Raw genomic sequence first — 16115 nt, 5'->3', positions numbered from 1 at the left:
CACTTCATGTAAAGTGTTTGTAAATCCTTTAACCAAGTCACTATTGATACAATGTAAAGCCTTTAATAGGGCAGACCATCAGAAGTGGTTAAATATTATTACTGCAGTGATTTTGTGGGTATCATCCCCACCCCAGTTTTACCTTCTTATTTTTGGAGGGTTTCTGGGTTACTAAAATCTCAAGTGTTATGTGGTGATGCTTATGTGTTACATGACACCACATGAGCCTTTTCACCAGCTACATATATAAACTGCCACAAAATTTCTTGTTGTAAACTTATTCATCATACACATGCTCACATTCATCTATCTCTTCCCAAGCTAATTAATAATCTTCGCATTTCTCTTCATCTTGAAATATAATGTCCAATACAATGTTGTAGTTTCTTAGGATGTGTCTTGATTCATCGATGAACCTCTCTAAGCAGGACAATACACCTCTGGAGGACATTGAATTAAATAAAGAAGGATCAACAATACATGAGGAAACTAGCCGGTTTGTAAATTCTCCATTCAAGGAGAGTAGTATTTAACGAAGGGAACTAGTATGTCTAAAGAAAAGGATAATAATGAGAAAATTATTAAATGTCTATTATTTTGGGATACTCAATCTAAATTTGAGAGTTATCATTATATTTCTTAAGACCTTGGAGGTATTATGCAATATTTTATCATGAAGACTGTTTAGAATGAAGTGATATTATTGAAAGTGTCTTGAATTTATAGTCACAGAATTATCAATGAATAAATGCTTTATAGTTCATTAATATATAAAATTTTTATTTTTCAAATTTGTGTATTTTTTATATTTTGTAAATATATTTTATTCATCCACTACTTATATGTGGTAGTGGAGTAACTTTAAGATGATTATAAAATTTTGGCTAAGATTATGTCTCGTAGGCTGGAAATCGTTCTTCCTAAATTCATTTGTCCTACCCAAACTAGCTTTGTTAAGGGTAGATATATCTTAGAAATTTTGATTACTAGTTTGGAAGCTCTTAATTGGGCCAAGCATACTGATCAAAATGTTTCTATGTTTTTACTGGACTTTGAAAAGGCTTATGATAGAATTGAATGGAATATTATCACTATGATGCTTCATGCTGTTGGACTTATTACATTAATCAAGTTAGGAATGTTAGGTTTATACATTAATTAGGTTAGTTTTTATGTTTAGATTAGATAAATAAAATCAGTTCAATATATAGTTTCTAGGAAGTTATTCCTGTAAGCAATTGTTGTAAGGGAAAATAAAACTATATAAAGATGCCTAGACATCAATGTAATTGATTCAGTATTATTCAATATTATTCAATCTCAATTCATATCATTCCCATATAATATTCAGTATCATTTCAATATCATTGTCAGTGTTAATTCTGTATGTTTCCAAATGTATCTAAGAAATTTGAATCAATAGTTTCAGCATTTTATATTTTTGCTCTTTCATTTTATATTTTTTAGTTTTACATTCTTTGCATTTGTTACAGTGGTATTAGAGTAGATTAATCAATGGGGAGAAGAGTGCCTTTGATGGATTTTGGATGATCAGAGTCTAAAACAATATGAGGCTGGAGGCAATGGAGGTTGGAGGATTTTTATCATCTCAAGCTAGCTTCTCGCTTAGAGATGATTACTACATGAGAAGCCACTATTTTTGTCCCTGTAAAGTTGGGGCTTGGCCAATTCCTTCGTGAAGATAAGAGGGGAATTGATAGATTTGTGTCCCTGAAGAAAAGAGAGGGGCTTGGCTATGTGATTGTCCTTCTATTAAGTGAGGGGGGGTAGGATTTCAAGAATGGAATTTCAGACACTCGGAGGAGATGTCAACTTTTGAAGGAAAGATGTCTAGACATATTAGTGATGATTGTTTCTATGGCACTTGAGGAGGACACACTCAGAGGAGATTTGGACTTTCGCAAGAAAGGCGTCTCATGTGCAACACCAAAGGAGGCACTAGGCACACTCCATGGAGATGTGAAAATGTGGAGGAACTATGTCTCGTTGTGTAAAAGAGGTAGAAAAAATGTTTTTATGAGGCCAACTTCAAGATTTGCAATCTAAAGTTGGGATATGAGGGCAACTTCAGGATTAGGCTTTGCAATATGAAGTTGTAGACTACTTTCAAAGTTTGGGGAAGGAGCTTCATCAAGGTTTATAATATTGGTGACGGTTTTTCAATTTTATTGGATTAATGTAATAAGGGGGGGAATGTTGGACTTATTACATTAATCAGGTTAGGAATGTTGGACTTTTTTTTTTTTTGGATACAAACTGAATTCATATTGAAATAATATTGAATATTATATTGGAATGATATGAATATGATAATTTATTTGATTAATGTAATAAAGGGGGGAATTTTGGACTTATTACATTACTTAGGTTAGCAAGAATGATTGTTGAATTAATGTAATAAGGGGGGAATGTTAGGTTTATTACATTAATTAGGTTAGTTTTTGTGTTTAGATTAGATAAATAAAATCAGTTCAGTATATAGTTTCTGGGAAGTTATTCCCATAAGCAATTGTTGTAAGGGAAAATAAAACTATATAAAGATGCCCAGACATCAATGTAATTGATTCAGTATTATTCAATATACTTCAATATCAATTCATATCATTCCCGTATAATATTCAGTATCATTTCAATATCACTGTCAATGTCAATTCTGTATGTTTCCAAATGTATCTAAGAAATCTGAATCAATAGTTTTAGCATTTTATATTTTTTCTCTTTCATTTTATATTTTTCAGTTTTACATTCTTTGGGCTTGTTATACATGCTTTTGGTTTCCCCTCTTTCTTTTGTGGCATTGTTAAAATGTTTCTCAAAGATTCTCATGCTCAAGTCAATGTTAACGGATCTCTTTCAACCCCTTTCCCTTTGGGAAGATCGATTAGACAAGGCTGTCTGCTTGCACCAAACCTTTTTCTTATTGCCTCTAAAGCTCTCTTCTATATTCTTAGGGACAACACTTTATCCCCTATGGTTAAAGGCATCACCCTTCCTAATAGTAAGGAAATTATCAATTGCCAATTTTTTGATGACACCTCTCTTTTTCATGAAGCCTCTGAAGCTAATTTTGAAGCCATGATCAATAAACTCATTTTTTTCTATAAAATTTCCAAAGCTCGGTTATCTCATTATAAGTCTATTTGTCTTGGATGGAAAGATCGACATCCTAATTGGTTTGATAAGTTTGGTTTCCAATGGGGTGGCCTCTCTAAAGTTGTCAAATATCTAGGTATCCCATTCTCCATTGAACCCTCTTTAAAAGAGATGTGGAGCTGGGTCAAGGATAAGATTCATAATAAACTAGACAAATGGCACAATAGGTCTTTGTCTTTTGTTGGTAGAATCCAAGTGCGTAAGAAAATTCTCTCTTCTTACAATATATACTATGCCTCTCCTTGGATGTTTAATGATTACCAAGTGCTAGAAATCCAGAAAGCTATTAGGAAGTATCTCTTGTTAGATGGGAAAGGGAATAACAAGATTCACTCTATCAAATGGAATTCATGTCATGTTGACAAGCTCCTTGGGGGCTTGGGGCTTAAATTCCTAAGACTAGGTGGTCTTGCTTTGGCCTCCAAATGGATCTTTCATGCCTTGGAGGGAGATGACACTTGGAAAGTTTAGATTCATAAATATATTGAGAGGGGATATCCAAAAATTGCCAAATTCTGGAAGAATCTTCCCCTCACTGATTTCATTTGTGGTGATTTTCCTATCATTGTTAAAGGCTCAACAACATTTAAGTCTATTTGGAAAGCCTGGAACCATGTTAGAAAATTCATCAAAAACAAAAACTTCTATGATGATAAGACCCTCCATGGTGAAAGATCCATTTGGTAGAACCTTAAGCTAGGTAATAAACCCCTTGCTCTTACCCAAGGGTGCTCCACCTAGAATTGGGCCAACTATGGGATCAAACAATTTATTGATATCTTTGAAAAGGATAGACTTATCTAGTGGGATGAATTAAAGAATAAGATTAACTTTCCTGTTTCTCATAAGAAGACTTATAATATAATAGTCAAGGCTAGTAAGGATATTCCTACTTTATGTCATGTTGACTCCAATAGTTATCTAAAAATTAAATGGCCTAATGGTATCATCATCTCCAAACTTAAAGCTAAGAATATTTACATTGTTATAAATTGCAATGAAAAAATTATCAGTCATGTTAAAAATACTTGGTATACTGAGATTTAGATGTTCCTTCCTGGAATAAATGTTTTGCTAATCTTTAGAAAAGTTCTATTGATCCTAAAATTAAAATTTTTAAATGGTTGCTTATTCTCAACAAGCTTCCTATTAGGAAAACTTTCTCTAATATTAATTATTGTAGCATTTGCAGCACCCTGGAAATGGGAAGACATATTTCTTTGAGTGCATTTTTGCTAAAGAGGTTTGGTTGATGTTTGGTATATCCATCACTTCTACTTTCAATATTTTTGAAATTATTACTAGTTTTATAAATAATGCTAAAAAAGATGGTAACTTTTTTTGGGACATTCTCTCATCTAACATTTTGTGGAAAATTTGGAAGTGCAGAAATGAAGAAAGGTTTCAAAACATCCCTAGATTGCTTACTGAGTCTTTTCAAAGTCTCACATATTTTAATTTTTTTTGCAAATTCAAATTACCATGAAAATCAACAAGTCTAAGTTCAAAAGGTTGCTTAAGGACGCTCATGCCACCTTCTTTGCTAATGAGGTGAAGAATGGGTACTTTTGGAGGCTGCACTTAGATAATATACACACCTTCAATCAAACTATCAACCTCATTAGCAAGGAGATTAAAAGAAACACTCAAAGCACTACTAGCAAGATGATCTGAATTCTTAAAACTCAAGATCTAAAGATCATGGTTTGGATGGAGGGTTTTATGGTTGGACAACATGGGTGGACACCTTTTATAGTGTGCTCCACTAGTTTTTTTTCTTTGCTCCATCTTTTTCTTATCTTCTCAGGTTTTATGTAAACTTCTTGTTTTGTTGTGTGAGGCTGGTCCTCTATTTCTTCAATACTCTGGGGTTTTTTTTTGTATCTTTGAACTCCTTATATCTAATAAAAAAAACTTTAAGATGATTAGAAAATAGAAAGAAGATTATGAGAATATTAGTAATATGTGGTCCTAAAGACAATTCCAACTTACAAAATGGAAGTTGATTCAAGATGGGTTAAGGTTGTAGATGATGTTATTTAAGAGTTGTCACAATTCCCACCATTGAATTATGTTGTAAAATATTTGATGGAAAGACTAATAAAAGATGGAGTTGACCAAGAGGAAATTGTAAATAGTGTAGAGGATGTTGCATAAATGATATCGATGTGCAACATGATATGATATAATATGCATATATTAAAAATTTAATCAATAAATTATAATTTTCTATATTTTTTGAAAATTACTTTTAGACACTAGTAATAGATATTTTTTTTGTGCATTGTTTAATATAGTTTTTTCAAACTATTTTGATAATCAATTTATTGAAAAATAATATAGAGTAATACTATTCTTCTAATTGATGAAGAGTAATTTTTTAAATCTTCTATTTAATAATGTTGTAATTAGTAAATTTATTACAAAAGATCTCTTTCTAATTAGAATATTTACTTATAAAAAAATTACATTATCTTCATACTTCATAAGACTTGGAGTGATGATTCCACTTATATAATATTATAAATGTAACCTAATTAAATTAATATTGTAACATAAAATTTTGATGGCATCTTCTTTCACTTCCATTCTATTCATTCTTTATATAATTTATCTTACATTTTGCCCATTGTGCTCATGATTATATTGAGAGTTGCAATAAAGTCAAGATTCTAGTCAATATTTATTGCAAAATTCATAGTAACACAAGTGTAAAATGTGATTTGAATTTTAAGTGTAGAATAAATTTCTATATAACATTGAATGAGATAAATGTTTAAGTTTCTATGAAGTTGAAGATCAAATTTTGTTGGAAAAAATAGTTCACCAAATTTCAATTTTCTATTTGTAGATTTATGAATTTGTTTTATTCATTTTTAATAGATAATCATTGCTAGGTTGGAATAAGATTCCTTTCCTAATCTTTAATCTAAGGAATATATTCATTTTTTACATTTATCCTATTTTCCTCCACTTTTTTCTATGAACAAGTCTATATATTATTGTTATTAATTTTTATTGTAATATAAAAAGAGGGGTAAAAACTTTCTTGAAACTTAGAAATGAAGATAAAAACCAAACCTTAGAGCTAAAGGCTTTGAAACAAAAGCACAAAAACAACAACAAGAGAAAGAGAACAAGTCAACCAACTCTACAAGCATCCATAATCTCAGTCAAGATCCTGCTCAAATCCAAATGATAATCCTAGGGAAGATGTCTCCATTCCTCAACCCTCGAAACATCAACCTAATTTGAAGTCCACTTCAGCAAACAATCAACAACCCTATTCCACTCACATAGAATGTGGACAAAAGATATTGACTCTATCCTAGAACTAATTTGCATAATCTATTGGAAAACTAGAGCTAGCTGCCAATTAACATCCTTTACCTTACAATCAATTAGAAAATTCATAATAACTTGAGAGTCAAATTCACAAATAACCTTACACAAAACTAGAGCATAAGCATGCTCCAAAGCATAGACAATTGCTAATCCTTCCATAAAATTGTTAGCCAACCAACCTTTATTAAAAAAAAAATAAGAACACAACTTCACCCAAATAGTCTTTACTCACAACAAAAATCCCAGTTGGTCTAGGATTACCTTAGGAAGAGCAATTTGTGTTAATCTTTAAGATATCCTGAGGAGGAGGCATCTAACTACCCACATTTTGAACTTTCTTTTTTGCACATCTACTCCTTCTAACACAAGCAAAGGCAAGAGACAAACCTTGAAAACCCAATATGTCCGTAGTTTCAACATTCCCCCTATCAAGTAGGAACATCACCTCACATTTTTCTTCCTTTGTCTCCTGGATCATTCTCAAAATTATATGCCAAACTTGTTGGACTCCTAACCTTTCCCTGTGAAAAATCCTACACTTTTTCTCTAGCCAAATTTGCCAGAGAATAAAGGTAGGACAAATGCACCAAACAATCTGGAGAAAAAGGAGTCAAAGTAGGGGGCTTACCCAAGCTTCTCCAAAATTCCACTAAGGATGAAGCATGAACACAAAGGTGTTTCCAAATATCTCACCAAAAGTGCTAGAGATGCAAGGAGAAAGAACATATGAAGAACAAATGTGAAGAGTCCTCCTCACTAGCACCACACAAAACACATAAGGAAGCTCCATGAAACCCACGCTTCTAAATATTATCCCAAGTCAAACACTGGGGACTTCCAGCTAGGAACCTCCAACTGATCGCAAGGGTGAAAAGATTTAAAATCACTCACCCTTGACCAACCAACCTCAAGGAAGCACTGACAGAGAGCTAATAAGTTTGAAAACTAAGAGATAATGAGAGAAAAACCATCCCAAGAGTTTGACCAAAAGAGAGCTTATGTTCCCTTCTTATATATCCAAAATAAACCCTCCTTAATCAAAGAAGCCCCTTTCTCGAGAGTCCCCAAAATCACTGATCCACTTTCTTCCAAAGGATAGCAAGGAACCTCCTCCTTTGGGATCCCATGAAGATACATATGAAGTAGAATTAGAGCCCATAGCTAATCTTGCTCCACACACCATATTTAATAAAGTTTTGCAGCCAAAGCCATCCTTTATTCTGTCCAGTTCTCCACAATGCTCGCTACACATTGAAATGCTATACTCGCCCTGATGAATATGAATATGTCCTTGTAAATAGTAAAATTTTTGCAATTTGAAAAAGAATTATGTTTGATTCATAGGTCTCCAAGCCGATGATAATAATAGAAACATTGTTGGAGCAGGTTTAGATGACCTAAAAAGCCAAAATGATGGGCACATTCCATTTGTTGTATTTGGGAATAGTCTAACCGAACGTCTCAAAGAAATGTGCTTAAATGGAATGCAAAAGGTTAGTGCTGATAAAATCTCCCCTTGCCAAACAATGTCAAGGATGGACAAAAACACTCCCACCACTATATACGGCTTCTCTAGTTTTACCAATGATCTGTTATTTAAAAGTTGAGACGCTATGCACTGCTTGTGCCTATATATCAGTGTTTCTATTTTATTTTTTACAGTCCTATACATTCATGAAGGGTTGTGCCCTCATTTCTGGGAAAACTTTTGGACTACTTATTGTATTTCAGACTAAGTATCATATTTACAATACAAACTTTGTTGTCTATCATATCAAGTAAAATGAATTAACAAGATGAAGATAGATATTTGATAAAATTCAACCTTGAAAGTGAACATTATAATACAAAGAAAATCCATCATCAATCTTGGACAACTAGTGTGTATGTGGCCTTGGTGAATAGCTATTAAACAAGGAATATGGTGTATATTAATTGATTTGTTAGGTTTTGTTTTCTAGAATATTTTATATAGATTTGCAAATGCAAATAAAGTTGATAATGAGAAAAGCTTACATTCAACTTTCTCTTCATTTGAATAAGCATACATTCTCCTAGTGACTCTTTAAACTGTTGCTTATTGGCCATTTAGTTACCTTTAAAGTTCTCTTGGCATAGATTATTTGAAAAATAATAATTAATTAAAACATTAAAATATAGATTTTTCCTATGCATTAATCTATAACATGATGTTTTATTTTTTTTAATATCATATACATGAAACTATAACACTATGATTTTGAATTTTTTTGAATATCATTCAATAAAGTTAAATAATTTTATTTAATTCAATGTACTTAAAAAAACTTATAATAGACTCAACTTGTAATGAATGAGTATGGCTCCATTTTATACAATATTATATATACATAATAATTAAGGATTTTGTTATCTTATATTAATTTTAAATTTATATCAGATCATTTATTGTTTCTTGATGTCACATAAATAATATATTTGAATAAAAATAAAACATTTATTAATCTAGATTGTCCATTTGAATTCTAATTATCATATTTTAAATATTCATTGTATTGACACTATGAATTTTTTATAATGAAATATGATAAATTTATTTTTTTAACTTTCTAAGTTAAGGTTGTGTTTATAAGACACATGTATAATACAAAATTCTGGTTTTTTTTCAATAAAATAGTGAACTTAAGGATAAAGTAATAATTTTGAGCTAGGGGAACATAAATAGAAGTAATAATGAATAAAGCTAGAAAAAAATTCATATGCAAATGATGAATGCATGAAAAATATTGCATTTATAGGAGTGAAATGTGTTTTGATAGGAATAATGAACCAAGCTTAAAATAAGAACATGTTGCATGTGGTTACTTATTATTCTCATCAAATTGGAATCACAATAACTAAGAAATACAATGGTCATGCAAATATTTGAGTAAATATCTATCATAACACTTTATAGTATATTTTTTTTTGGCATTTTTGTTTTATAAAACACAACATATGTGTAATATATTGATAGAAAGAAAATATATGACTTACAAATAGACAAAAAGAAAAATCATAGGAGAATACTAAAGAAATATAGTGGATAGCCAAAAGTGGAGGTCTTCCAACCAAACTTCACATAAATCGTAGAATATGGTGGTGATTATAGTACTGACAAGAACACTAAAAAAAAGGATGATAGAAAGAGTCATATGACTTGGAAGAAAATAGATCAAAGAGGAGATACAAAAAGGAGACCCATACTTGTCTCAACTCCAACTAGATTATACAATCAAATTTGGAAACAAATAAAGCTAATCCAAAGAAGAAATCCCACAATAAGAATTTTCCATTTGTAGTGAAGAGAACTTCTTACCAATGAAGATATGTGTGGCAACATAATCATGATGAGATACACAAGGCCTAAAATTTTGTCAGGCTATTGTAATTTGGTTTTTAGTTCCCTCTTTGTTAAAGTTGAAAATGATGCAAAGCCTTTCACATAAAGCATCCATAAAAATAACCAGGAAATCTTCAGAGACCTACTCCTAATTATGTGCCACAATGTTAGAAACTTATAGTTGGAACAATTGTTGTTTTGTCATTGATGTCAATTCTACTAATGAGACATGTTTCTATTTGATTGATGAAGAGGATTTGAGAGATTGCTCATAACAATAGCATCAGGAGGAAGGTTGAGTCATGAAAAGAATGCTACAATAGATATTTGATTAGTTAGACTTTGACAAGACAAAGTGATTGTTTCTATCATGAATGTAAAGCTTAGCTAAGAAAAAGAGTAAAAGATCTGACAATGTCGAGTGATGCTAGTGTCAATTGAGCCATAGTAAGTGTCCAATAAATCTAGTACATTTACCAAGCATCAATATCAATTGAGCAAGTTAGTTGATGTGGAGCCAAGAAGTTCTATGGAGACCGAGTGTCAGAACTTAATGATTTTCGAGTGACAATATTTTGAATATTTTTGAGAATCATGATTGCTAATTGACTCAATTGATTTCTTGGGATATGAAAATCATGTTGAAGATATGACTGATGAGTTGGATCATTAAATTCAAGGAGAGGATTAGGTATAATACCTATGATCTAATTCAATGGATGAGAAGTTTCTAAAGGATGATCAAGAAGAAGAATAGATAAAATGACCCTAATAAATGATATCATTAACCTCAAGATCTATGGTGCTCATAGAAAATGAAAAAGCAAGAATTACTTATTTAAGAAGGTATAGAGCTATTGCCATGTTTTTAGTCTCCCCTATATTTTTCAAACTTCTAAGATTAGTGTTGAGTCAATGTAAGGTCATGTCTATGTCTAGATTGTTAGCATGAATGCTAGTGATACTACATTGGGGGAGTATCCTAAGAATTGGAGAATATTGATATGTTGCATTCATGACTACATTTGTCATTGATGTCAACATAGCAGTAATTCTATTAATACTAGCAAAACAATAGTTAGTAATCTTAGTATGTGTAGAAGTTGAGGAAGTTTCACATGATGCATAGTGGAAGACATGATCCTAAAGTTCTCCTAATGATGTGGCTTAAAGGACTATGTCTGATTCGATGTTGTATGGAAGTTATACATGTTTTACTAGAAGTAGTGTAGAAATAGAACATTAGAAAACATAGTTCTGATGATCTGTCACTATCTATCTTTCATCTAAGATGTAATGACGGTGATGCATAGACAACAATGATAGATGATGATCATGTGGTGAGACCAACATGCGTGCAAAACATGGTTTCACATGTGTAAAGTTTTGTATAGACTGTGAGCCAATAATGTTTTTGTAATTGTGAATTAATTAATTATCTTATTTTAATTAATTGGGAAAGCCTCAAGGCTGACTCAAGGAATTATTATGAAGATATGGTATAAATGAAAGTTTTTTTCTTTATTTGTGATGAAATAATTCAATCAAAAGGATCAAGTGCAATGCAAAGTATTAGTGCATAGTAAAAGAAGTAGAATGCATGTTAGTGATCGAAGGGATCATTGGATGCACAATATGAGATTTGGTTACAAGATTTGAAGAAGAAAAAGTCTAGTTGATAAGAGGGTAAAAGTACAACATTGTGTCACCTTTTAGGCAGACTTATTAGAATGACTGAATTTGAGTATTTCTTTCTAAGAATAATTTTTTCTCAAACATATGATTTAGATAAATTTATTCTAGCTAAGTTATATATGGTCTCACACTTTTCCAATTGGAAATGTCTATTAGATCCATGTTTTATATTAGTTTGCATCCAATTACTAAAATAAAAATATTATTTTAGAAAACTAAGATTTCAATAACTCTTACTATTTTTTATGATTTTTTTTAGTAAAATAAAAACACCATTTTATAGAGCTCGAAGTCAAGAATATTCCCATATAAATTTTATAGTATTTTAATTAGATATAGTATATTCTAATTAAAAAATTCTGCAAGCATGTATTTTAACAGTCGAAAAGATGTTGATTTTGAGAAAGAAAAAATATTAAATCATATCAAAAAAATTAAAACTTATATGATTTTCTAGAGGAGATAACCCTCTTGTAGAATGTATAACTTTTCTTCTGGTTAGAATATATTTATTTTGAAAAATGTGGTGGGAGATGAAAACTATCAATTTCAGGTGAGTTGAAATTAGAGTCACTATAAAAGAGAAAATATAGGTCTAAAGCCAATTTTTATTTTTGAATGTTCTAGATATGTGTTATCTATAACATAGTCTGAGTTTAAATGGATATAAGTTTATTTCCATATAGTTTTGTGGTGGGAACTAAACCCCTAATTTTCAGTGTTTTTCAACAACTAAAAAATTATCTATACAAATAAGGAAAATATATCATCTTTTATTCCAAATAATTATTAAAAATTATAATTCTAAAATTCAACCATCTCTACACATTTCATTAGTTTACTTCATTTTCAAATTCTAAATAATAATATCAGTTTTATATCATTGAAGGTGAATAGTTATACCTTTGTTAGCCTTTTCCTTTACAAAAGGGTGACACAGGTCTATGGTTTTACCCAAGAGATAGACAAGGGAAGGAAGTACATTTTAGTTCTATTATTCTGCAATGAATAATATAGAGATCATTTGGACAATGGGTTCTTTGATCTTAACCTTGAAGCTATTTGGGCAATGGGTCTAGCTGTCCTCCATAGCTCTTAATAGGGGTGGTACAACTCCTAACAGGGTTGGAATCTCCTAACAATGATTCAAAGTCTTCTAATAGGGACTCATATGTACTGAATGTTGTAAGAAACTCCTAACTAGGTCTATCCTCTAACAAGGAATATTTATATTAGTACATCATCTTGTGGGTACCATCCCCACCAGAGTTTTTCCTCTAATCAAGGGTTCCCTAGTTAACATATCTAGTGTTAATTATGTATGAGTATCTTGTTGTGGTTTTAGTTTATATTAATCACATGGTTAAGTTTGTTTATGGTTAATGTTGATGATGATAGTGGCAGTTAAGTCAAACATTCAGTGCATGTTCGTAGGGTTAAAAGATGAGTCATAGTTTTGAGTTGTGAGCTTGCAAATGAAGTATTAGTTAAAATAAAATGAACATCACAATATCACAAGTTTGAAATAACATTTAGTGTTAATGTTGCGAAGGCATGATCATGGTTAGTGTGTAGTCATCACTACTTTTATACAGTTAGTAAAAGGAGGTAGCAAGCAGTTGCAAAGTGTTGAATAAGAGGAATCGAAAGGTTATAGGCTAAAAAGAATTCAAAACATTCCAAGCTGCAAAAATATGAAATGAAATAATAGTTGGTGAATAACATCATTGCATCGGGTAAAGATATCGTATGAATGATGGTTGTGAAGAAGAGATAAGGGAAAATAAAGAGGATTATTGAGTTCTGATTGTGATCATTGATTTGAGATCGATAGTGGAAATTTAAATTTATTGTGACTATTGAGATTCAAATTATATAAATTTGGAGACAAACAAAATTGAATATGAAGAAAACAAAGATTTTCACAGGGTTCCTGAAGTAGCATGAAGATAAATAATCACTATGTGTTTTCATAAGTGCCATGGAATTAAGATCATTGATAGGGAAGATGCCACATGTCCATACCATGCTACAAATTACATATTTTCATGTTTTATTCTTATTTTCTTTCTATTATGTGACTATTGCTTTGCCAAAACTAAGGAATGATAGAAAACTATAAATGTAATTTTTTTTGATAATACAAAGATCGAAAAACTTGATGGTGAATTGGCTCTATAATTCCATTTACCTAATTTGCTCTTCATGTTTTGTTGCCCATTCAATTCATAGATTATTTCTAAATTAATAGTTGAAGGACAATTACATGTGATTCTGTGATCATCTTGTGGATTCCATTTCACCATGGTATTTACAATATAAGTAATTTCATTTAATTTTTCACATATAGTTTTGCTTCTCCTTTTCTTTATTCCATGACATGTTAGAAGAAGTTTCATTGGGAATTGAAGAATAAATACATGAATGAATCTATTAGAAAATTGTTGGATTCTATTTCATCCAAGTCTAATAGGTAAAGCTACTATTTTCCCTCATGTGCATCTCTTCTTCCTTTCCTCTTTTCTGCATTTTGATAATTAATGTGCATTTAGAATAGGAGTAAGGGTAAAAAAATCTCAAGACAACCTACTATAGTCATTCCATTGTTTGTGATAGGTTGTCCTAATCCATTTTTCTTGAATTGTTTGTATCTACAAGCAATTTGGTTAGCCTTTACTACTCTCAGGTCAAGATCTTATTCTATCAAAAACTTTTGATCTAAGAAAGAAATATTCATTACACATCATTATGAGTCCATAAGAACCTAATAGTGCTGGAGTTTTACGGCCTCAACCTACTAGAAAGGAGAAGCTAATTCAAAGTTTCAAAGTTGAAGACTAGTAAAGTTTCTTTGATCAGTAGGGTTAAGGTAAACTCAAAACACCATTTTCTAAGCACTTGATACATCCTTGATCCCAAGTATACTAGGATTGCAAAGGAAAGAGAAAAGATTAACCCAATATAAGAGGAACTCAAGAAGGCCAACTTTCCTATTCTAGAAGATATTTGCAGAAAAGGAAGAGCTTTATATCTATTAAATGCATGCTTTATACTAGTTTGTATCCAATTATTAAAGAAAGAAAGAAAATTCAGAAAAGTGGCATTTTCTAAATCTTACTATTTTTTATCATATATTTTTTTAATAACATATAAAAACCATTTTATAGAGCTTGGTGTCAAGAATATTCTCATATAGATTTTATAATGTTTTAATTAAATATAGTATATTGTAAGTTAAAAATTCTACAAGCACATATTTTAACACTAAAAGAAAATTAGTTTTGAGAAAGAAAAAATATTAAATCATATCAAAATAAAATAAAAATTATATGAAATTCTAGAGGAGAGAGTCCTCTTCTAGAATGTATAAATTTTCTCCTAGTTAGAATAGATTTGTTTTGAAAAATGTGACCGAGATGAAAACTATCGATTTCAGGTGACTTGAAATTTGAATTATTATAAAATAGAAAATATAAATCTAAAAGAAAATTTTATTTTTGATTATTCTAGTTATATATTTTATTTATAAAATAGTCTGAGATAAAGGGAGATAAGTTTATTTCCATATAGTTTTGTGGTGGGAACTAGACCCCTAATTTTTAGCATTTTTCAGTAGCTAAAAAATTATCTATTAAAATTAGGAAAATATATCAATTCTTATTCCAAATAATCATTAAAAATTATAATCCTAAAATTCATCCATTTCTACACATTTCTTTATTTTACTTCATTTTAAAATTCAAAATAATAATACAAGTTTTATGTCATTGAAGGTGCACAGTCATACCTTTGTTAGCCTTTTCCTTTACAAAAGGGTGACAAAGGTTTGTGCTTTCACCCAGGTGGGAAAAAAGTTGGTTCATAGATTTTGAAATTCTTTGAGGCATTTCATAACTACATAATTTTCAAATCACCACTTTTTGGCACACCATTATCCTACACATACCCAAATAGGTTGAGTAATTGCATCATAGACTCAGGGGATTCTAATAATGTGATGCATGGCTTTGTAGATAAATCTCTAGGTCTTCCACTAACTAAAACCTTTGGCCATTGTTACTCAAAGGATGCAAAATAGGTACCCTTTCTTGTACAAATAAAAGATGCTCAAGTTGCTCTAGCTGTCTATCCTATTAAAAGACTAAAACTCACCATCCTAGTGGAAGACATCCCTACAAGTTATGGAATGCTCTGAAGTAGATTTTTTTGCAAAGACATGGGGGGAGAGATAAAATTAGACTGTAATAGAAAAAACAAAGTTTACTGTCCTAAAATCAGACGATCCTAGGCCTTAAATCTTATATCAAGAAATACAGTTTGGTAACTATATGCTATTTTCTAATATTCCTACTATTAAAGAAGAACCAGAGAAGACTACTAGTGGTTAATAGTTGTGGACTTAAGAATTTGATGGCAATTGTGCTAATGCTTGTTTAGGTGCATGAGTGGTTTTGATATCACCCAACGGAGAAACAACTTGCTTTTCATATAAATTAGATTTCAATAATACTAACAATACTACAAAGTATGAAGTCCTTCT

The sequence above is a fragment of the Cupressus sempervirens genome, chromosome 3 (genome assembly GCF_028749045.1).
Source record: "Cupressus sempervirens isolate cs-2001-9-10 chromosome 3, ASM2874904v1, whole genome shotgun sequence".
Taxonomy (NCBI): domain Eukaryota; kingdom Viridiplantae; phylum Streptophyta; class Pinopsida; order Cupressales; family Cupressaceae; genus Cupressus; species Cupressus sempervirens.
The sequence above is the reverse complement of the archived record's forward strand: the minus strand, read 5'-3'. Positions refer to the sequence as shown.